Source organism: Pezoporus wallicus, unplaced genomic scaffold (assembly GCF_028554395.1).
Source record: "Pezoporus wallicus isolate ANWC-B61680 ecotype Strahan unplaced genomic scaffold, APGP_CSIRO_Pwel_v1 contig_7904, whole genome shotgun sequence".
In the NCBI taxonomy this organism is placed as follows: domain Eukaryota; kingdom Metazoa; phylum Chordata; class Aves; order Psittaciformes; family Psittacidae; genus Pezoporus; species Pezoporus wallicus.
The window spans coordinates 208,215-230,271 of NW_026639904.1; the positions used below are offsets into that span (position 1 = coordinate 208,215).

At 37.8% G+C, this 22,057-nt stretch overlaps 1 protein-coding gene across 14 annotated transcripts in view; it reads left to right on the forward strand.

Annotated features, from left to right (window-relative positions):
- SLC10A7 (solute carrier family 10 member 7) overlaps positions 1–22,057 on the forward strand; it is a 143,380-nt gene that overhangs the window by 70,738 nt on the left and 50,585 nt on the right. Inside the window, exon 5 of one of the 14 annotated variants that reach the window (XR_008973082.1) lies at positions 355–471. The exons of 12 other annotated variants lie outside the window; for them this stretch is intronic. The gene's annotated coding sequence lies outside the window, so the exon portion shown is untranslated. Of the gene's footprint in view, positions 1–354; positions 472–19,024; positions 20,168–22,057 lie in introns of those variants that run through there. One more of the 14 variants, XM_057416748.1, reaches the window with a different exon arrangement.

Genomic DNA, 22,057 nt, shown 5'->3' on the forward strand with positions numbered 1-22,057 from the left:
TAACTTCTGTGACTCTTTAGGGATTACTGTTAAAAATCAAGTAAAAAAAAATAAATAAAGGCAACCAAACCAGACAACCTCCCTCATATATCTATCTGTCTCTTGGCTTTCTTTGCTGTCCTCTGGGATTTTTTAATGTATGTCTCATAAGCCAGGTTATAGACTTTCAGAGGAAGAGACTGCCTGATAAATACATACTGTTTGCTGCACATTGGGTTGTCTAACCATTTAGCACTACTGTAAAACAAATAATGCAAATAACTATTCTATTGCTGAGAGTCGCCTGTTAATTTGTAGGTAAGCACTTAAATCTTCCTTTTTATGCTTTTGTTTCTCCTGTATGTGTGTATGAAGGCTGCATACAGATGAAATAAGAGACTGATTAGCTGGCAGTGTAGAGAAGAATCAGTGAAACCACCTACTCTGGCTGGTTGACAACCATTTGCATACTGAACTGAACAAAAAAGAGAGGTGCTCTTTAGTCTGTGTTTCAGACACAGCACACTAATGAATTGTCCATAGCTATGAAAGTTATTAAACATAATTTGTTCTTGAGGATTCTTTTAAGGGTTTATTGTATTCCCTTTAAAGATAATCTATTGGTGCTTTGGTACAAAAAGGAGGATTTATTTTTTTCACTGTATCATTACATTATTTGAGGTTGTGCCTTTTTTTTTTATCTTTTTTTTTGACCTACTTGGATAATACTCCTTTCTGTCTTTTCATCATACAGAAAATATTTGAGATGAGAGCATGAGTGTCAAAATTGTGTACCAGAAGGGTATACAAGAAATCCCATTAATTCATTTAATTAACATTCAGCTGCCTGTGTTCTCTCCATGTGACATCAAGGCAACATTTAAGAAAATACTGTGCTTAAATATACCGTTTCAGAGGAAAGACAAAGAGAGTTTGCCAGGGCAAAGGGCAAGGTCATCAATTTGTATTCACTGAATGTGACATATATTGCATAAAGAGGATTTGATCAAACCTTTTTAATGTACTTTGTTGAAAAGGTTGAAAGGAATATTGCCATAATTGTCTACACTGTATTGGCATAAGAAGGACAGATGGCTACTAGAGGAGTCTTCATAGGTTTTCTCTTCAAATGATTGCAAGTATATGATAAGTGAAATCCTGTTTTTTGGATGGGATTGTGTTGATGTTGGTACAACAAACACACGTAGATCCATCTGCAAAATTTCGCCTAATCCAGATACTCTAATGTAGAACTAATTGATAGTGTAATTAATGTACTGTGGCTTTTTGTTGTTTGGGCATTTATTGTTTGTGGGTTTTTTGTTTTGTGTTGGGTTTTTTTTTGTGTGTATGTGTGTGGTCTTTTTGTTTGTTTGCTTTAAACAAGTTACTACTGTCCTTAATATTGAGACAGCATGTCTGAAGATGAGATAAACAAATAAAATATACAGGTGGCTGTGTTCTGTGTATCTTGTTGACCATGGATGGCCACACAGTTTCAGTGAAGTAATGCAATTTTCATCATGTTTGATTCAAAATACCACTTTTGAAATTTGGTTTTGGCCTTGTATATACCCATTAACTGGATAGTTAACTTTTCAGGTAGATTCAGCAATGGAAGAAGATTTTATGTTTATATTAATGAATTTTATTTTTTGAAGTTTTCCACCCTTTATGTCAATGAATACATTTGCATTTACTCTGTGTGTGTCCTGCTCATCTGAGATTCTGTAATATTTTGTTCTGCCTGAAAACCTTTCCCCATTGAACGCATTATTCCATTGGGTATCAGATTTTGTTCAACAATTTATTTTTATCTGTCCTCTTTGTCCAAAAGGATAAATATCATGTTGGAGGAAAATCTGATACATTTTGCTAGCAGGTCTGTAATACTGAAGTGCATAATTTGGCAAGAGCTTGGGGCTATTCTCCTAGCTGTTGGACATTTTACATCACTCAGCCACCAGCGGTACATCTTGATTCATTAGAAAACAGTGAATGGGTAGGCTTTGTTTTCTCTGTAGCCTGGAAATGTTCACTCAGAGAGCAGTGTCCATTATGGTGCCTTAGCTGTCTGCGTAAGAAGCTTATGCACTGTGCTGAGGCAATGGGTCAGCAGAAAGAAAGCATCTAATTGCTAACAGAGATGACATGTCTCAAATAATATTCAGACTGACCGAGCGGTCTTGGAGGTTGTAGCTGCACATATGTTCACAGAGGCTGGTACTATGGAGGTATTTATTTCTAGATTCTGTGCCTGAGTTACTCAGAAGAGAACTTCAGTGCAAAGGGAGTTGTTGTGCCAGTTTGGCCTTTTCGCTTCTTTTGTGAACTCACTGTTCTTTCATAGCTCTGTCTGCAGTTTATTAGGGAGCTTTTTGTTGGATCCATTACTCTTCAAAGATTTAATTAAATTGAACAGTGTAATTAATCTGTCATCTTAATTTCTAAAATTCTCCTACTGTGTAGGTAATAAAACAACAGAGATTTTGTGGCTGCTCAGTTGTACTGTGAGTCTGGATAGAAACAAAGATACGTACTTTTGATGAAAATAAGTTTATACATGGGTGGCTGAGACTATTGCAGCAAAATAAAATCTGTTATACTGGGACTGACTGGCTATTCTTTCTCTCCCAGTGGCCAAGAGCAATGATTTAAGGAACACTGTATTTCAAGTTCAGGGAATTTGTATATGACACTTCCTCTGAAATTCTCACACTCTCCATCTTTTTATTTCCTGAGCTGTAATTTCTGTGTATGTAATAAGTTTATCTGTGTGAGCGTCTCCTATTTTCTCTTCAACTCACATGCATCTGTTTGTAAGTATAATTCGTCTATTAGATTTAATGGCAGATGGTTCTGCCATATCTTCATATTTTGACTGTTCTTATGAGCATAACTAAACAGGCTCTCTGACTTCACAGCAAACATCAAAGAAAAAAGCACTGCCACATGTTAATGTGAAAGGTTAGCAAGTGTGCATTGTTCTCTACTAAATTATTTTGTTCTTGTAAGTCAAAGTTAACTAGTTCAGAAATTGTTTTCTTTTAATAGGTGGATCCTCTTAATTGCATTACTTCTGATATTCTTACTGTTGTTGGGATGGGAAATACTTTTCAGATACATGCATATTTAGTCTTTCTGGGCCACTATAAGCTGGTTGAGATAATAGGTTTGGGTTTTTGTTTGTTTGTTTGTTTTTTTTTTTAATCTTTCAGTCACTAAAGAAAAAGAAATTAAGCACAGTGCTTATTAAAAATCATTGCTGATCCTTTCAGTGTATGTTTACTATTTTTTAGCATGTGAGTGCTAACAGGACACATAACTTGTATGATCTGTAGAGGGGACAAAGAGGAGGAATTCTATGAAATACCTAATGCCAACGTAATGTTTTAGTCTGCACATTCTTTAGTTCAAATACAACTAGTTTTATTGATGTATTTCCCTTGTATCATTGGATTGTCAGCTCAATTTTCATAAAGTTACATGTTATGTTACAGCTTGAAAGCCTGAAGGTGTGTAAGTGTTAGCACAGTGTTTTGATCTAGAAGAGCAGGTAACTAGCATGTGTGCAGTCTGGTTAAGAAATGGGATGAAGGGATACCCGATAGAGATGTGGCTACAAGGTTCAGCAGAGAGGGAGTCTTAGTTTATGAAGACAAGGCAGGACTAAAACTCCCACTTGCTGATGACTCATTCAGGTGTCTAAACACATAGACTAGAGCTATTCTGTATTCCATTTTCCAGTATCTGCAGGCAGGGGCCAGTGACAGCTGAGAATAATTTTTTCAGCTTGTACAGATCAAACATAAACAAAAGTGAGCTCTGCATATGAAACAGTTGCATCTCTTCCCCTTTCATTCCTCTGAACAAGGCAAGGTTGCATCAGTTTGCTTATCCGTACTTTAACCATCCATGTGAGCCTGAATGTGTTTGCAAAGTGCACTGGGATAAAGATAAGCTGCTTTCTCTCTTATTTCCTACACCTGATGTCCAGGTGGTTAAATCTGTAATGCAAACATGAGCTGCAGAAGTTGAGATAAGCTGGTGAATTAAATAAACTTGAACTTCCTTCTGTGGCCATGGTTGGCAGCACAGAAGGGAAAGCAATGTTTGGCCTGAAGCATACAAAGAAAATACTGTTTGCAAATTTGAATGACTTAATACATGAAAGGGTATGGAAAGTAAGAACCTGAATTTATTTTGTTATTCAAGATACATTAGTAGGATAATGAAAAAGTTTAATTAGTGGTACTTATACTGTGTCTGCAAAGCCTACCAATTTCTCCCTTAGCCTATACAATTTTAAGGCAGCAACACAAGTTGAATCCTGATTTGACCTTACGTGCATCACTGTTCAGCTCAGTGGTTTCCCTATAGAAAGAGAAACTGACACTGCCTCACTTGAATTTTCTTCAGTCAATATGAGTGTGGCACAATACAAATTATACAGTAGAACAGTGTTAAAGAAAAGCTTATCTATTGATACAGATGGCTAGAGAAGCAGGTTTTTTATCTAAGAGCTTTCAAAGTATTCTTTACAAGTGAAATGGGGCCCCATGGAATGAATTGTGTGTTTTGTTACTTTTTTAGATGCAGATATTCTTTTCAGCCGGCTTTAGTATTGTAGAATTCCTCTGTATAAAAGTTTATAGAGTAAATGACTGTTACTGTACATCTAGTAGGTAGCTATATAAAAATATTTATGCATATATTTCTGTAACTTTCAGAACAAACCCTCAGAGGTTATGTATTGTGCAAGTCTACAGCAGCAAAACCGTTAATTTGCCTGACTAGAAATATTAACCATACTATATCAAATAACTGCCAGGAACAATTCCCCACCATTTCCCGTGACTTCATTTTAATTGATTTTTTTAAACTTCCAGCTTCTGAGATTTTGTTTACTCTGACAGAATGTTTATTAAATGTGTAAAAAGAAAATTGTTTTGTAAATTGTTTCTGAGGGTGTTTTTATCTTCTATAAATTGGTGGCTCATTTAACATTTTCCATCTACCTTTGTTTTCCACCCCTGTGCTCTGCCTCATTTGTTTTCTTATTGGATTTGGTGATTAAATACTGATCAGCTGCTGGTCTGATCAGCTGTGCATATTGCTTTTTTTTAAACATTGTTCATATACACCCTGAGGACAGGGTTACATATACAGTTATGAACAGTGTGAGGGGATGTTTAATGGTACCATTTGATCTGTTTTACAGATGATGGTGAGCTTGACAATGAACATTTGTAAAACTGATTATTGAAATAGATCTCTCTGGTAACAGCAGAAATAAGTGACACACAACTGTCCAAAAGGGCTGTTGGTTGGTTGCTTTACATTGCAGAGCTATAGTTTGTGCTTCAGGCCTCTGATGCTGAACAGAATATTGATAATATGGATTTGTTAATGAGGATTTTTTCTCTTTTTTTTTTTCTCCTCTCTTAAGATGCTATGTATTTGATTGCAGTACAGTACAGTCTGTCATGTATTGCTGTGAAGATTCATGAAGGAACATGGAATTAACCTTTAAATCTAAACGATTATTTTCTCTTTGGAAAGCAGTGATAACTTGTGCAAGTGTAACATTACTGTTAAGTGCTATCTCTGGATCATTTGAACAAATCAGGATAGTAAAGGAAATCCTCTCAGGATTTAGACTGTACTTCAATTGGAATGCTAGTCTGTTTGCTGGAAGATATACTATTTTATTTTTGCTTGAAACAATTATTTCTGAGTAGCCAAATCCTGTGAAATGACTGGAAGTTTAACAGAACAAGAGACATCTGAAAAACTGGTATTGTGTACAGTCCCAATCATGGGAACCGTGATGAATTTATAACTTTCGGTAGTTAGTGACAGGGCTAACTTCAGCACTCCATGATTCAAATCTAGTCCTATTCTAAATCCACTGGAATAAGTGTATTTGCAGCAGTGTAAAGCAGGAACATCACAGAAGTGAAATATCAATTTTCATTTGTTTGCCTGTATGAGTGGTGCCTACTGACTCCAGTGAGAGCCCTGAAGAGTAATGCCAGAGTTGGATTTGTCCTTTAATCTTTTACCTCTGTTTGTGAATGACATTCAAAATTAGCTGAACAGTTAAATAATTTTGTGAAGTGTTGGCTCTTCCAGGGACAATTTAAATCTTTTTGCTGGCTTATGGACAGTACTGCTGGTCTGATAAAAGTAAGTTGGTTTGCTGTCAAGATTTCAAGCATAATTCTTGATACACTGAGACTTTCTGCAGATACAGTATGTGAGATAATGAGTCTTAGTTCAGGAATGCAGTTGCCATTTTAAGTAAGCATTACTAACTTTCTGCATGCTCTGCAAAGTCATGGTAGGTAAAACTTTTTAAAGTACCTAGTCTGATTTCAATGGGATTTTCATTCCTAAGCACCTTATTATCATATTTATTTATTTATTTATTTTAAATGCCTCTAGACACCTCTGTCTGTCCTTAGTGAAATAAGTAGCTTTAAAATATCCAGTCAGTGGGAGTTCTGCATCTAAGGCACTTGATCTTTGATAATCTAAGGAGCTAGGTGTGGTCAAGAGGAATATCATTTCACTTCATTTTGAAGTGCTTGAATATGTGGTAGGTGTTCAGAGGTATTCCTTCACTTGCTCTTGCTTCCAACTGCTGATGGATAATTTTTTTAATTGGTTCTGTAATGTAAAAACAGGTTCTAGAAAATGAAATCCATCCTTTGGTAAATGACCTGATAAGGCAAGTGTTCATCACTATGTGTAGAAAGCAAATGCAGAGGTGCTTTTCTCAGTGAAGATGCAGCAGCTCTGGGCATGCAGAATCAAGAAATATTAGGCACCTCTGTCATTTTACTAAAATCTTATTTGGTAGCTACAGACTTTCTTACACTTGGATTATGAGATTTTATTGAATACATCTTCAGAAGCTCAATTCTACTCTGGTAGCACTGTAGGCACTTCAACAGTTATGTCTCTACCCTTTGATTGTGTTTGCTAATTTTATTTCTTGTTTTTTCTTGAGACTTTTCTTGTGATGTTTAGAAAATGCACAAGTGCTAGGCAATTAGGCCATATTTGCTGAATAGCTATGTATGCATCTACATTGCATACTACTACTCAGGTTGCAGCCAAACACAAAACCTCATAGCCAACTCTGTACCTAGGTCTTGCAGATTCAGTGCTTCTGCATGTGTTACACTAGCTAGGCTCATCTTTCCTCGTGTCTTAGCTGGTAGTTCCTTCTGACCCAAGTAAAATAGATGAATACAAACCAGTACTGAAATCTTCATAACTTCAACTGGATGATCTGAAAGGTCTTAATTGCTTCTGTGATAATAGGGGTCTTCTGTATATTGTGTGGAGAAGCATCTAACTTCAGGACCCAAGTTAGATTTCTGATGGAGTTTAAAACAAAGCTCTCTTAACCATATGTGAAAGTTATATGTGTTAATATTAAGGGGTCAAATATCCTTCCCTGCTAATGCTGTGTTTAACAGAGTAGGTTCTACCGTAATATGAACTGTTAATAATTTATCTTGCACATCTATTATTAGAGTTGTAGAAATAGGCTCTAATTAATTTGTGTTTTTTCCATAGTTCAAGCAGCTTTTCAGATTTTTTTGCATTCTTAATTTCTCAGCACAGTTGTGTTTCATAGTTATTTTCTGAAAATTATTTCCCTCTTTTTGTTTGAGAGGAAAAAACATTAGCCGTGGTAACTGCAATAAACGTGCTTGTATAGCGAAGGGTAAAACTTCTGTCGAATGGGGTTTACGTCATTAGCTGTCAGGGCTGCAGAAGATGAGTAGTTAACTGAGTAAGTAATGTGTAACATTATCGTTGATGGAACATTTCGTACTATTAAGCCTTCAAACTCTTATTCAGCTGTCAACACATGGGTACTTTCTAGAGCCAAATTCTCTCATGCTGTGCACTGCCTGCAGCTTGCCTGAAGCTCAACTTTGACTTAAAGTGTTGATTTCGCTTCTTTTAGCCTTGTTCTCATTTAGTGTTAAAACCTGCTTAGAGTCTGCCTTTTATTCTGTAAAGTACACATGCATGTATCATTCCTCGCACACTTCTGATGTGAAGTTAAGGGGCTCAAAAGATATGCTAGTAATCTTAATGAATAATTGATTAGAAAGGAGTCTGGTGGTGTTAATTGTGAGGTACAGCTGAGTGAATGCCAAAACAAAAGCTCTTCTAAATGTTTCCAAAAACCTTGTAAAGTCTTTAGCATTGAGCAACAGGGTCAGTGCACTGAAGTGGAATTTAAAGGAGGTTTTTCAGTGTAATGGATTTTGACTTCCCTTTGTCATGTGCCTCAGTGCATCATTGATTGAGCACTCATTTGTTAAATCAGCTGTATTTTTTGCCATTTGTCAGAGCATAGACACTTACTACAGCCTTTTTCCATTTAAACATGGGTTTCTTGTCTTAATAAATCACAAGCGTAAATTAGTTTTTATCTAAGGTGATCAGCCTTTCAAGCAGAAAGGCATGTGAGGATGGTCACAAGGAAACACTGAGCTTTTATTTTCTTAACTATTAGAAGAAAAGGGAAAGATCAGGCATACGTTTTAGCTGAAACATCGATAATTCATGTCTTTAAATCCGGCTGCAAGCAAAATTCTCAGAAATGATTTTATTTGGAAAGCCCTAAATGGTGTGCATTGAAAGAGTAGTTCAAGGTAAGCAGTGTTCAGTCATTTCTTTAAGAAATGAGCAAAGGAAACCTGAGGGTTAAGGAACAAGCAGCTTACTGTACGTTTGCAGCAATGAGAGATGCTCTGTGATTAGTGGAAAGGCTAATTACTTGGAGTATGCCGGGACACTGTAGGTGCCATGCATACCTGATTAGAGTTCTGACAGCAGGGCAGAAGAAAGAAGACCTTGAGAATGTGCCAAAAATATCCCTTTATGTAAGCAGATACTATTACCCTTGGAAGAGAATAGTCACTTATTCAGAATTGTTATTGCTGCTAGAAGTAAGTATTCTATGGATGGGCCATCAGCTTCTGAGAAATGTACATGCATGGTATTTAATACAGCAATTATGACACAATTTGTCAAATGTGGAAATGTTCATCTTGATGCTATGTGCTGGCTGGATAAATGACCAAATCAGATTTATTTGCCAACTGTCACTGCAGTTCAGGGTCTAAGCCAAGTAAGCAGTAGTTGTGAGGGACTGGACAGGCTAATGTTTGCGGTTGTTTTAATGTTGATACTAGCATTGACATTAAAAAGTGGTTTTTGGTCTTATCAAGTAAGAATTCTTCAAAAAACATATCTGTGACAAAAAAATGCAGAGAGCTTCAGTGTCCTGCTGGGTATAGGCTTAAATGTTAAATACACTTGTAAGTCAGCTCCTTGGAGGATTATACTTTTAATCTTTTTGGAGATTTTGAAGAAGGGAAAAGAAGAAAAAAAGAGATGAACAGAAAAGAAAGAGCCTTGAAACGACTGGGGAAGAGAAAAGCCAGTCATGTTGAAAGAAGAATATAAAGCTTTTCAACAGCGTAAAGTTTTAGCTGTGTAACTGCCTAGATATCATTAGAGTGAAGAAGGTGTCTTCTTCTCTGACTCCACCTCTCTTTTGAAATACACCTTTCTGCAAGGTGCCTTCTGTTTCTGGGAGGAGCTGTCAATGCTCAATGCCTTCAGGCTTGGGTCTATAATGTGCAGCAACGTAAATTTACCCCAAAGTGTCTGGTGAGTAGAATGACAGTGCATTTTCTTGTACCAGGGTGAATCATGATAATTGTGGCCATGACTTGATAAATATGTTTTGTTTTGCTGGCAAGTACACTGCAGTGATACCTGCTAACATTGCAAAGGCTGTTCTTCTTCCCTCTTCCATCAGAGCCCCCTGCTCCTAGACCCACTCTACAGGTAGCTTGCAACTTAAGCAGCTGTGTTCACTTTTGATACTGTCAGGCGCTTGGGGACAGTTTCCTTTCTTCTCTCTCGGGCTCCCTAGGCTCTATCAAAAGTGTGAATCTGAAACCAAACAACATAAAGCTTCAGTCCACATCTTTGCTCAGCCTTTACATGTACATTTTCCTGTTTTGAGTTCTTTTAAACTGCAGCTATCAGAAAGAATAAAATAGTGCATCACCTAGTAGAGTACTGAAGTGATCATCCAAGCAATTTTCTTCTCCCTGAAGCCAGACAGCCAAAGCTTTTTATTACTGACTGACTGAACTTCCTGTGTCTGTCTGTCTAGGTTGCTAGGCCACCTCGTTGTCATGATTTGTGATGTTAGAGGCTTTTGATTGTAGTCAAACCAGGAATGCTAATTTAAAGATAATATTTACATTAAAAAAAAACCTTTTACCTAAGTAAGCAGTCATGTGGGGTTTGTTTTTTTTTCTTTTTTTTTTTTTGTTGCGTGCATGTAAAGCTGTAGTAAGCATCTGGCAAACTGATCCTGGAAGTCTTTAGTTCATGTATCTTCTCAGTAATACAGTGGTTAAAAAAGCCTTTTAAAGTCTTTAGATAGGTTGCAGTACCAATATTGGGAACCACCATCCCAAGTTATTGTTACTGCTAGCCTACAGGATGGTTATTTCTGCTCTGTGTATGCACTAGACTGATGCCCTTTGTGTCTGATCCAGAAATAAGAGGGATGATGGCATTTTTGCCTTTCATAATAGGGCCTTGGTTTGCCCACTGCAGTGTTATGCGACCTGCATTATGTGTATTTGCATTGCCCATAATTCCTTTATAGGTAAAAGAGTTATGTGTAATTGTAAATAATCAAGGCAGTTATTTTTTCACTCTATCACCTGTGTGAGAGTATGCAGCAAAACTTCAGAGAAAAAAAAAAAGGGTCTTGAGTCTTTTTCACTTGAAAATCACACTTAGAATAAAAAAGTAAACTGATAGGTAAGGATCCCTTCTCTGTTAAAACACACTTTTGATAACTAGGCAGGTAGGAGCTGTTGTATTTCTCATATGTAAGGTATCGTCTGCAGAATACAAGCAGAATCTGTATTTAACACCAAGGTAAGGCTATTTAACCCTTCCATGCTGTGTGTATTAAAAGTGGCCTGTGATAGGTAACAACTATTACTTATTAACAGCTAATACTGGAATGGATGCTGGGTTGGTGTCCTGGGTTCAAAATGGTTACGTCTAGTAGATTGCAATGGTGTATAATGCTAATTATTATGTTATGTATCATTGATTTCTGTTAGATCGATCAGGTAAACAATGCATTTGAGAACTACTTTGAAAATCAGGTCAGTTAATCTCAGGGTGGGTTAAATCTTGCTGCTCTCTCTGCAATTCCCATTTTCAGGGTGGAGATAGCAGGTGACTTATTCTACAACTTCTGTGGAAAAGTCCTGTCTGCCACCCACCAGGTGAAACAGTGCATGAAAAGTGTTAGATATACAAAACAGACAACAACCCTTGTTGGTTACAAAATCCTAGAAATTCTCAGTAAAAACTAAGGGCCTTAGGGGTATGTTTTGGCCCTTCAGCTAACAAGTTTCTGTGAACACGTGTGGTGTGTCATTTAACTGACTAATTACATTTTTAAAAGGCATGTATTCTACTTGTAGAATGAGATTTATTCTGGACACAGAGGACTGGGGCCTTTGGAAATTTAAGTACACAATGGTCTAATCCCATATTGTGAACTTCCAGCCTTGCAGTGGTTCTTTGGGGAGATCTGCGGCAAAGCCTTAGGAGTCAGAAAGGAGACACCTAGGAAGCTGGGATTCCGTGAGGACAGAGTAGACTGAAGGCTCTTGCCCTGAAAAGGGGAGGGTAGAAATCTTCTGCAACATCTTTTAGTTGTTCCCTTATTTTATCTCCTGTAAAGTAGGAAACACCTTCCAGGTTAATACTGTCTTGCCATTTGAGCTATTGGGAGCTCAAATTAAAAAAAGCCTTTCTTGTGGGGGCTGTGAGGGAATTACTTTCTCTTCATTTAGTTCCAGTCTCCCATGCCAGCTCCTTCCCTGCCTAGGCAGTTTCTGCTAGACTAGGACTGTTTTGTTTTCAGAAACAATTTTCCCCCTCTGGAAATATTCTGTTATGTTACTGAATCAAAGATCCACATTTCAGGGCAGATGATTTAAATGCAAAACCAGTATTCACACCAGACAGGGGGAAAGCAGGCTGCTTCTGACAGCAAGCTGAAGCAGCATAACCCATGGAGGAAATTGAAGTACAAAGCCAAATTTTGTTTGCTGCCCCCCTCCTTACGTTTCTTTTCCCATTTATTTATTTATTTATTTGTATGAAAGTACTTAGTTCCTTAGGTTGTCTCTGCCTGGGTTTTTAGCTTTCTACAACTTACCTGCTCTGGTACTCCCAGAGAGTGCCGACATTACCGTTCCCAGGTAAACCATGATGTACTGTCTTTGTCAGAGGACACTCCTCAAAAAGCTCACTGCAACAGACATGGGGTTCAGTGCTTGTTGCCATGCACAACCTCATAGCAGTACCCTGCCTCTCATTGTGTTTGGGTGATGTGGGCATTGCTGGTCAGCCTGAGAACCTTCCTAGGTGGCACTCCTGTCTCCTGGCAAGGATAGATGTGAGCCAGACAGTGTGGCCTTGTGGAGGTGAAATTCAGGGAGGTGAATTTTCCTTGGACCTGCCAGCTCAAAATCAGTGCAGACAGAGTGCTTTTGATGTGACAGCACTGTAGATTCAACCAGTTTCCTGCATGCTTCAAAGCGGATGTCAGCTGCTTCAGCAGGTGGAATGGGTGATTTAGGATGCTGTGCTGAGGGATAGGCTGCTATAAGCAATACCTTCGCCCAGTAGGTCATCTGTGACTTGTGCGAGAGCATGCAATTTAACAAATGCACCATTCTTTTGTCTTGAATATAAGATCTGCATCTGTATCTAGTGAATAACATATAAAAAATGAATATCTTTGAAGCGGATGGTTTAAAAAAAAAGAAACAAAACCAAAAATATTCCATGACTCATATGGCATTGATAACAAGGGCAGGGGGTTTGGCCCGTTCTGCTGCATATAAACAAACCCCTGTTGCAGATGTGCATATTGAGCACATAAAAATGTGCTGTCTACTCTATGGGGGATATCCCAAACAAAACAGAAGTTTCATACTGTCAACCCTATGTTTAGACAGTTAGGCTGGGAGACGGGTGGCTGAGCACTTGCAAAACCACAAAAGCAGGTCAGTAGGAGAAAAGAAGCAGTTTTTACTGATTGTATAGAATTAATAATAATCAGTCTAGTTATGCTGAAGTACCTGTGGGGTTAGAATTGAGAAACAACTTTTCTGCTGTAAAATAATTTGGTTAAGTCTTTAAACAGAATAAAGTTTATTTTGTAAGTAACTTATCTTTGTTTAACCAGTTAATTTATATCACATTTCTGTGGTTTTGGGTTTTTTTTGGTGGTTTTTTTTTTTTTTTTTTAACCTTAGTGTACTATAGTGTGTACTTGTAATTTTTGAGGCAGTTATTTTATTATCTGCCACAGAAAGGTGGTTTATGGTCCTTTTTCCTTATTCACAGTCATTAATAACATATTCAGCCCATGAACGATCAGCGATTTATGCACAGTTCAGTTCAGCTGAATACTATAATATCCCATTCTAATCATTAAAAACAGTTATCACAAGATAACGTTAGGTCAGAGTACAAAGTAGGCTGTTTAAATCATGTTATTGATTGCTGCTTTGTGAAGATTTTCCTCAGTTATGTTTAAACCATGCGCTTTTATTTGCTACTGACTTCTAGAAAAGATGGCCTGGCAACATGTTGTCAATTGAGATGTCTTGGTTTTGATGCCCAGTTCAAAGTAGGTACTTGGAGAGTTTCATTGTGTTTACAAATTATCTGGTTCCAGGCTTTTTGAAGGCAAGGCTGCCTCTTCAGTTATATCTTCCAAAGTGGAGAATATTTACTTATTTACTACAGAAGCTACTACGGAAGTTAATGCTTTTATTGATTAATTTTACAACTGTAGGACTTACTCTGGAATTTAGGCAGGTGTAGGGAGCAAGGAAGGTTCGAGTTTACAACTGGCTTTTCAATCAGTTTGGTTTGTGTGTGTCCTGTAGACATTTTGTAGTCTGCCACCCACCCTCCCTGGGGGGGTGGATTGGTGGTATACCAGCTGGTGTGTTCTGTTTGTAAAATGTGTGATAATCACTTCTGTAAGACTGCCGTCCTAATGTCTGTAGAAATGTATTCAGGAACACTGAGAAGAATGGATACAAGAGCCATCTCTTTTTATTAAACATTGTCTAATTCATTCATTAGGATCTGCATATTTTTTAATAATGCCATTGCATCCACTGACTCTGTGTGTATGTATTTGCATTCATTAAGTTTCTTCTTCAAGAACAATTTTGAGACTAAACTTACTGGATTCCTGGGAAAAAAAAAAACAACCAAACAACAAAACAAAACAATTTTTTTCTTCCCTCTATTTAAACCATGGTATTTGACTCCTCTTGAGTATGTATTCATTATCTTAAAATAGAAACAACCTCCCCTCCCTGTGCTCAGAATCAACATTACTGTTGAATTCCCAGGCCTAGGAGAATACTGGTTGCATTACAAGCAAATAATTTTCCAGTCTCTATGGTGGAAGAAACTGTCAATTAGTATGAAAAGGGTTAATTGTTACTACTTTTTAAATACCCCTTTGTTTTGTCTATACTGTGTTTGCAAAAGAAGACACAATCAAAAGGCAAACCTGTGTTTTTGTTCCTTTTCAAAAATCCCTGACAAGCCCATGACACAGGCTACTGCTGTAGCTGTACATTTCTATTCATTATTGATGACTTGGGGCCAGGCAGGCAGCACAGAACACAGGCAGTATAGATTACCATGTTGGGGGCTGGGTTTTGGGGGGGTTTGTGTATACACATGTGCACGCACACACATATGTGTGCATTTTGGCTGGGTTTGGCTTTGAATTCCTCAGTTCTGAGAGGAAATCATATCTGAGAATAATAGTGGAAACAGATTGAATGAAATTTCTGATATGTTTTAGTAAAACAATTGAGGGCACTAAGACTAAAGGAAAAAATGAATGTATGAGTGAGCTCACTCTCAAACTAGTTATTGATAGCTTAACTTTCCAGCAGACTTGGAAATGAGCCTGAAGGGTCCTGAGCATCTTTTACTCTGGGGGATTTTGGAGGGCATGCCTTACCATACAGAGTGTAGTTAGCACCTTGGCTGATGAGACGTTTTCCTGACACCACCGTTGTAAGCTGTCTAATTTATCTGTAACAATAGTTATAGAATAAGCATGCAGTTGATTTGTTGGAGGGTGCGGGGGAGAGGGAGAAGGGGGTTGGGTGGTATCTCATTTCATGGACACCACAGACCAAACCAACAGTTTGGGTGAGTGTGAGAATTATGCCATCACTTTAGTGGTACATTTTAAGTCGTATTTCTGAATAGCAGGTCACCAAGAGACCCTTACAATGCTAAGAAAGTGTTTTACTCCTACAGATTCATAATTAATTCTTACAGGTTTTTATTGCCACAACACTCCTGCCCATTATATAAAGTTTTTATTTTCCTCCATATGTCAAGGAAGGGTTGTACAGTGTTTTGTACTTGCACTGTTTGAGGTTCTTGACTTGAAGAAAAAGGAGGAAGATAGTGGTTTATTCAAACATAGTGTTTACATAAAAAAAAAAATGGAATGTGCTTTGGTTCATATATTGATTCTTTTTTTATACAGAAACTGTTACACTTAAATAGTTTCAAGTTACAATGAAAGCCATAGAAAGACATGAGTAGAATCAGGTTTGATAACTGTGGTATTTTTCTGTGGCATTTGTCCTAGGTTTGATATCAGATTTCTGTAATTTTTCAAATAAGTTTCTGTTTTCTTCCACGCAACAGATTATCATGGCAGGAAAAGTTCATTCACAGTTTTTTAATTCAAAGCTTACTGTGTTAAAATATATATATTTTTTAAACCTTTCAATGGAATAAAATACTGACTGCTAGAGGATGATCGGGTCCAGTTTACAAGGAAGCACAGAGGAGGTTTTAAGGGTGTTTTGTCTTCGGACATCACTGTTTCAATTCTGCTTTACATGTAGAACCCTTTAAAGTAAGACTGGTGTAGAGCATAAAAACTGTTTTCTCTTGTTTTGGGAAGGAGAGCTGAGAAGCTATTCCAGTGGAAGAGGGGCGCTTAGCTGTTCCAAAAAGCAGTGTCAGTTGAAGCAGAATGTTTGCTTGGTGTATTCCTTCCATACCTGTGGTTCTGGTTTCTGTTGCTGTGACTCAGTACTCTTAAATGTGTTTGAAAATACGGGAACAACTATGTGGCTAATTTATTTTAACAGTAGAACTTAGATTTTTGGAGGCTTTTTCCCCTGGAAGGTCCCACAGCACCATCTAGTGTGCCATCCTTTTGTACTGCCAGATGGTTTTATGACAGCAGAGGTGCTGAGGCTGGCACGATTTACTAGTAAAGTCGTCTTAGTAATTAAAATTAGCATTTTCTAGTTATTCGACATAGATCCAAATGCAGGAGAAATTTAAATCCTTTTTAACTTTCTTCTGCAAGAAAAGAGACTTAAAAATTAGGTGGAAAAATAATTTCTAAAATATGTATGTTACTGCATTTCCGTTTTTTTTTACATATAAAACAAAGGGGGAATTGTGGTGCATCCTTTACACTGTACTAACATACCTTGCACTAAAGATACACCCCAAAGCTGCAAGTTTATTATATCCTTATTAAACGTTAAATCCTTTATTGAGAAAGGGCCATCCTTACACCTACAGACACCCTAATCCTACAAATTGTGCCTTTCCTCCTCAGTCCCACTGAGGTCATGGTATATGGTGTGGGAGCCTGCCTGCATTGTAGAAATGGCAGGATTGTGTCAAAGTGATTTTTGCAAAGACGGGGATTGCTCTGAGAAACGAAAGGGTGTAAATGATTGAGAAGTTCTTTTCTCCCTTTTATGCTGCCTCTAGGGAGGGCCTACCTAATAGCAGTTTATAAATTCAGTTCTTATGCTGACATACAGAATAATAGAGATCTTGTTCTCTGCTGACACCACATGAGAAATAAATTTGAATAGGAAGAGACAATGGTTTAATGAGCTGGAATTAGGAAAAGTATTGCGCACATGAGGAAGTTTTTAAAGATTCTCATTGAGGAGAGTGTTAAGGGAGAGGAAGGATGTTTTGAAGCAGGAATTATGGTCAGCAAAAGCAGCTGAAGAGGAAATTGGAAACAGTTGGAGCTACAGGCTTGCCAGTATCATTGAATGCACTGAGGATGTTAACAAGACAGCTGACTTGAATGTGTTGCACAAGAGAGAGGAAACAAAAAGTTGCAGGAAGGTGTTACAAGTTTTCATGAGGAATACAGTTTGATCCCATTCCAGGGATTTTTCCATCATTTCCCTCTGTCACACACAGTGCTGCAGAGCTGCTGCAGTAGCAGGTGCTTGCAGCACTTGGGAAGTACAGCCAGAAGCGGTTTCCCCAGCAGCAGCCCCCCATCTATTGTAAGAGCTATTCCACACTCTGCCAGACAGTTCCTACTCTCCCATCTAACTGAATTTCATTTAGATGTTCTTAAAATATTGCTAATACAGGCTATGAGGTTTCGGGATATTTGATGAAAGCCCTGATTTTTAACTGTGATTTAGACTTTTGCTGTATTTTGTACATCATGCCAGATATTATTTCAGTATCACCTGCAAAGTCCCAAGAAGTTTTTATAGTTTCTTTAAAACTTCAGGTGCTTTACTGCTGTGTTCTAAAATGCACTGTTGCTGCATAAGAACGTTTCTAATGTGTTGAAGATGCCCTCTGCTGGGGAGCCAGGCAAACTAGGCTTGTATGGAGTTTTACCTTCCTGAAATACTCTTTTCATACTTTTGGCTTAACTCTCAATATGATACTGGAACCAGCCTTTGGCTGGTTATCCAGGTATGTGAAAGTCCTGTTTCAGCAGCAGGAGTCGTTCTTTATATGATGTCTAAAATTAAAGTTACTGCGCAGTAGTTGGGCATGGGCCTATAAATCAAGTATATATATGTGTATATATATATGCTTTTATTCAAGAGGATGCATAATGTAGTAGTACAGTAATAATCAACATATTACACGGGTGTTGTGATGTGGCATTGTGGATCTGTGACCAGTCTGAGGGGTGAGGGTAGGGGGAAGTCTTGTTACTCCTTCATTTGAATAGACTTGGGAGTTGGCTTTGAGTGCTGTAATGGTCTTTACATTCTCAGTCGTGTTCTTGAAAGCACTGAACAATAAGCTCTTTGACCTTTAGAAGAGCCCACTTTTTTTCTTTTGTGGTCGTATCAGATCTTTTGAGAACATGCCTTTATCTGTATTTCTGTCAAAGCTCTCTCTTGCTCACAAACATACCGAATTCAGACCTAGAAGTACTTTTCTAGGGGCAGGGTTCTCATTTTGTAATGTAAAACATTATAAAGTAATCTGCAAATTTCATAATAAAGATTTTTTTTTTTTTAGACGAAGAAACCCAATTCCAAGCTCAAAAGCAAGGAAACAAAAGACAAGAAGAAATAGAAATAATAAGTGCTTCAAGATAAAGTTCTCTCATGTTGTAATCAGAAAAACTGCAAGGATTTGTTTGTTTAGGGGGTGGGGACAGGCTGAGTTTCTTTGTTCTTTCTTTACCAAAAGTGCCAGCGATGCTTGAAATAAACCCATATGAGAAACGGTGCTGTACACAGATGAAGATTTAATTTCAGTTCTCATTCGTGCTTGTTTTCTGATGAAATTATCCGCAGTTCATAGCCATTTTTCTCGTACATTGCTCCATCAATAGTAGTGGAAATGTTGCCCAGTTAACTTTTCACTGTTCAGTTTATTACTCTGGTGCTTCTTTTTGTCCTGCTCTGTGGGAGCATTCAAGAACATCTGTAGCTTTAAACACAAGTTGATAATTGATTTCAGAAAATACATGTTTGTTCAGAACCTTGATTACAAACCCTTAGTTTTCCTTTCTAGCCCTACCTCTTAAGATAAATCAGATGTGGCTTTGGTTAAGGGTTGTTTGTTTTTTTTTTTCCACTAGTAATTGCCACAAGTGTGTCATACTGATGACCTGTAAGAATGAAGAAAAATTGCATGGGAAATTTGTGTGTAAAGGAAAGGAAGGAAAATTCACATTTATTTCATGCCTCATTACAATAATCCTTACTTGTCTTCTACCATGTGTCCCTCTGGATCTGTGCCCACCTTCCTCTTACTATTTGCATAATTTCTTTCTTAATGATTTGCCATCATAGTTTCACATCCATTATGTTACTTCCTTTTGCTGTCCGATTTGGCAATCAATTAAGTGTATTGATTCTACATAGTCTTTTGGAGAATAGACACCTTTTAATAGCTGCTGTACAGCAATGCTGTACTGGGTAAAAACTATAGAAAATCTCTTAACATCTTTATCTATACAAGACAAATAACAATTAAATGGATTTCCCACTACATCCCTGCTGTTAAAGTATATATTTATGCACATGCTCACATTCACAAACCTGTATTTAAGCTCCCTTAATTAAGACATGTTTCATGATCTTTACTGTAAAAAGAAATGTGTTTACAGATATGTGACTGTTCAGATTCCTATGTAGTATCAGTGTCTCAGGTCAGGCTGAGATTTTTTTTCTTCCGCTTCCTCTAAAATCATTGGAATGTATTCAGTCAATCTTTCACATCAGAGGTGTAAATGGATTTCTTGAAAGTTTTTCTGCTGCTAGCAAAGGGCAGTCACTTTACAACTCTGCCTCCATTGTGGGCAGCAGTCGGAAAGCTTAACACTCCACCCGAACTTTGAAGATGCTAAAACTGTGTAATGACCTTGCATTCTCAAGGGCAGATGCTCAGCTTCTGCTGGAAGTGCTAATCTACAATCTGTTTATCTCCATACACTATGTATTTGACAGTACTTGCCTGGAAAGCAAGGCAGGGAAACGTGTAGTCAAATTTAGTTATTCTTTCTTCTCTGATGGTGTTAGTGTCCAGTGGATTTAGAAATTTTAGCCTTTATTTTAATTTTTAGCTTCCTTTATCCTTCCTTTTCAGCTTGTCAGTCTTAGAAAGCAACCACACTGCCAGTGTCAGAATATGCCTCATCTTTTTGAAGCCTCTGCTAGTGCCTGAGCTGGACCATGCAGACTAACTTTTTTTCCATCTTTTCTTTATTCTGAGTGAATCAGATTATAGTTTTACCTTCAAAACATAAACAGTTGTTTGTACTTTCTATCAGTAGGCTTTAGACTCAGTGTGCTCTCTGTATTATTCTTTAGTGGGTATGAACTGAGATGCATCACATAATTCTTATGAGCATATTGAGGAGCATGTTTCGAATGAAGACATAATGTGTTGAAGCCAGGTGGTGTGTGCAGAGAAAGGCAGTATCTGTTAGATATACTAGTCATGTAAACGCTTCTTCAGATCTGGAACAGAAACCTCATTCGAAGGAGTTTGCACATAAAAGCATGTCAGTGTTTGCAGGTACCATAAAAATGAGCTTTACGTGCCCAGAGTTTGTTCTTTACTAACTCTGTTAGTCCGCCTGATAAGAGATGTTCCCTCCCCTAACAAATCTTGCCTTGCTTGCACCTGTAAACCATCAGTCACCAAAGCATTACTGACTGCTTTAATGTAATCTCTGTGGTTTTTCAAACTGGTGTTCCTTATCAAAATAAAACATTAACATCAAATTAAGCTGATTTGGCAACAGCATCTATTTTTTAATACGAACTTGTCTGTTCTGTCGGGCATTTGTTTAGCTTCCCAGAGGATTGTGTATGTGTTGCAAATGTCAGAATTCAACCTTGTAAATCTTTTCTGTGGTGAAGCAATGGGAAGCTTGCTTCTGATTATTGAGATCACTGGGTTTAACAGTAAAAGTTTTTAAAGAATTGCTAGAATTGACCTTTTGAATGCTAGGTTTTCAAGAAGCTTAGCCAGCAATCTATTTAGGATGTATACCATGATTTTCTTCCTCTCTGCTTACAGAATTAGGAAGAAGTGTTATTGTCAAAGTGGTAATGTTTCCTTTTGTGATGTATGCTTTGATTTAGCAGTGGCAGTTGCCCATTGAGTTAATATCACCACACTTCTAAAGCAAATTTACACCAAGTCACAGGCCCCATGCCAAAGAGGAAGAACACCATCTTTGTTTATCATCAAAAGAAAGGGGAAGGTTGTTTTGGTTTTTATCTTAGCATTTTTTGGTAACGTATAAAATTGCTGTAAAATGTACTGAGGCATGGAGCGTGTAAGAAACGACTAATGGTGCTGAATCAATGAGTTCCTTCAGGTTTAGAGAAGACCTGGCTAAACTCACCAGCTGTCAGTGTACTCTCTTCTTCCTACACTCAATGCTCATTTGGAGTACAGGATGTTTTGGCATATCGCCTTCCACTCCATCCGTGCTTCTCTTTGCTCATTGCGAAGGTCTGAAGGTGGAACCCTGCTGCAGTGGTGTTCTGCCATCCCAAAATTACAAGGCACTTAGGGAATACTCAGGCCCTTGTGAAATGTAGTTGCCAATGGGAAAAGGGGGAGAAGGGGAAAGTCTGGCTCACGTATTCTTAGTAGCAGTTCATACAGGTCGGAGTTGGGTTCTGATGAAATGACTGTTGCATCTACATTAGACAGATCTTACTGTCAGTTCTTCCTTCTAAGCATCATAGATGCTACTGTACATAAGTATCAGATCAGCTCTTGGTGCCTCCTCCCTTCCTTGGCTTCTGTTCTTCTACAGCTGGTATACTTGAACACTTACATTTCCTCATAACTGTTATCTGCATTTTGGTTTAGACCTCCCTGTAAACTGTGAGTGACTCCCTGAAGCAATTCTTATTGCTGCTTCTTCTTGTCTTTCTAGTCTTTTATGACCTGTCTCAGCTGTGACATTTCCAAAAAGATAAACGATTATGGATAGCTAGGCTGTGGGGCAGTCAGATATGGCATATATTATTTATTTCAAAATATGTTTTTAAATCCTACAGAGCCTTCAAGTTGCACAGCTTAACTGTTTCCTCCTCAGTTCTTCTTGTCTGCTACCAATTTTGGCATTTACTTGTTGCTTTTTGTT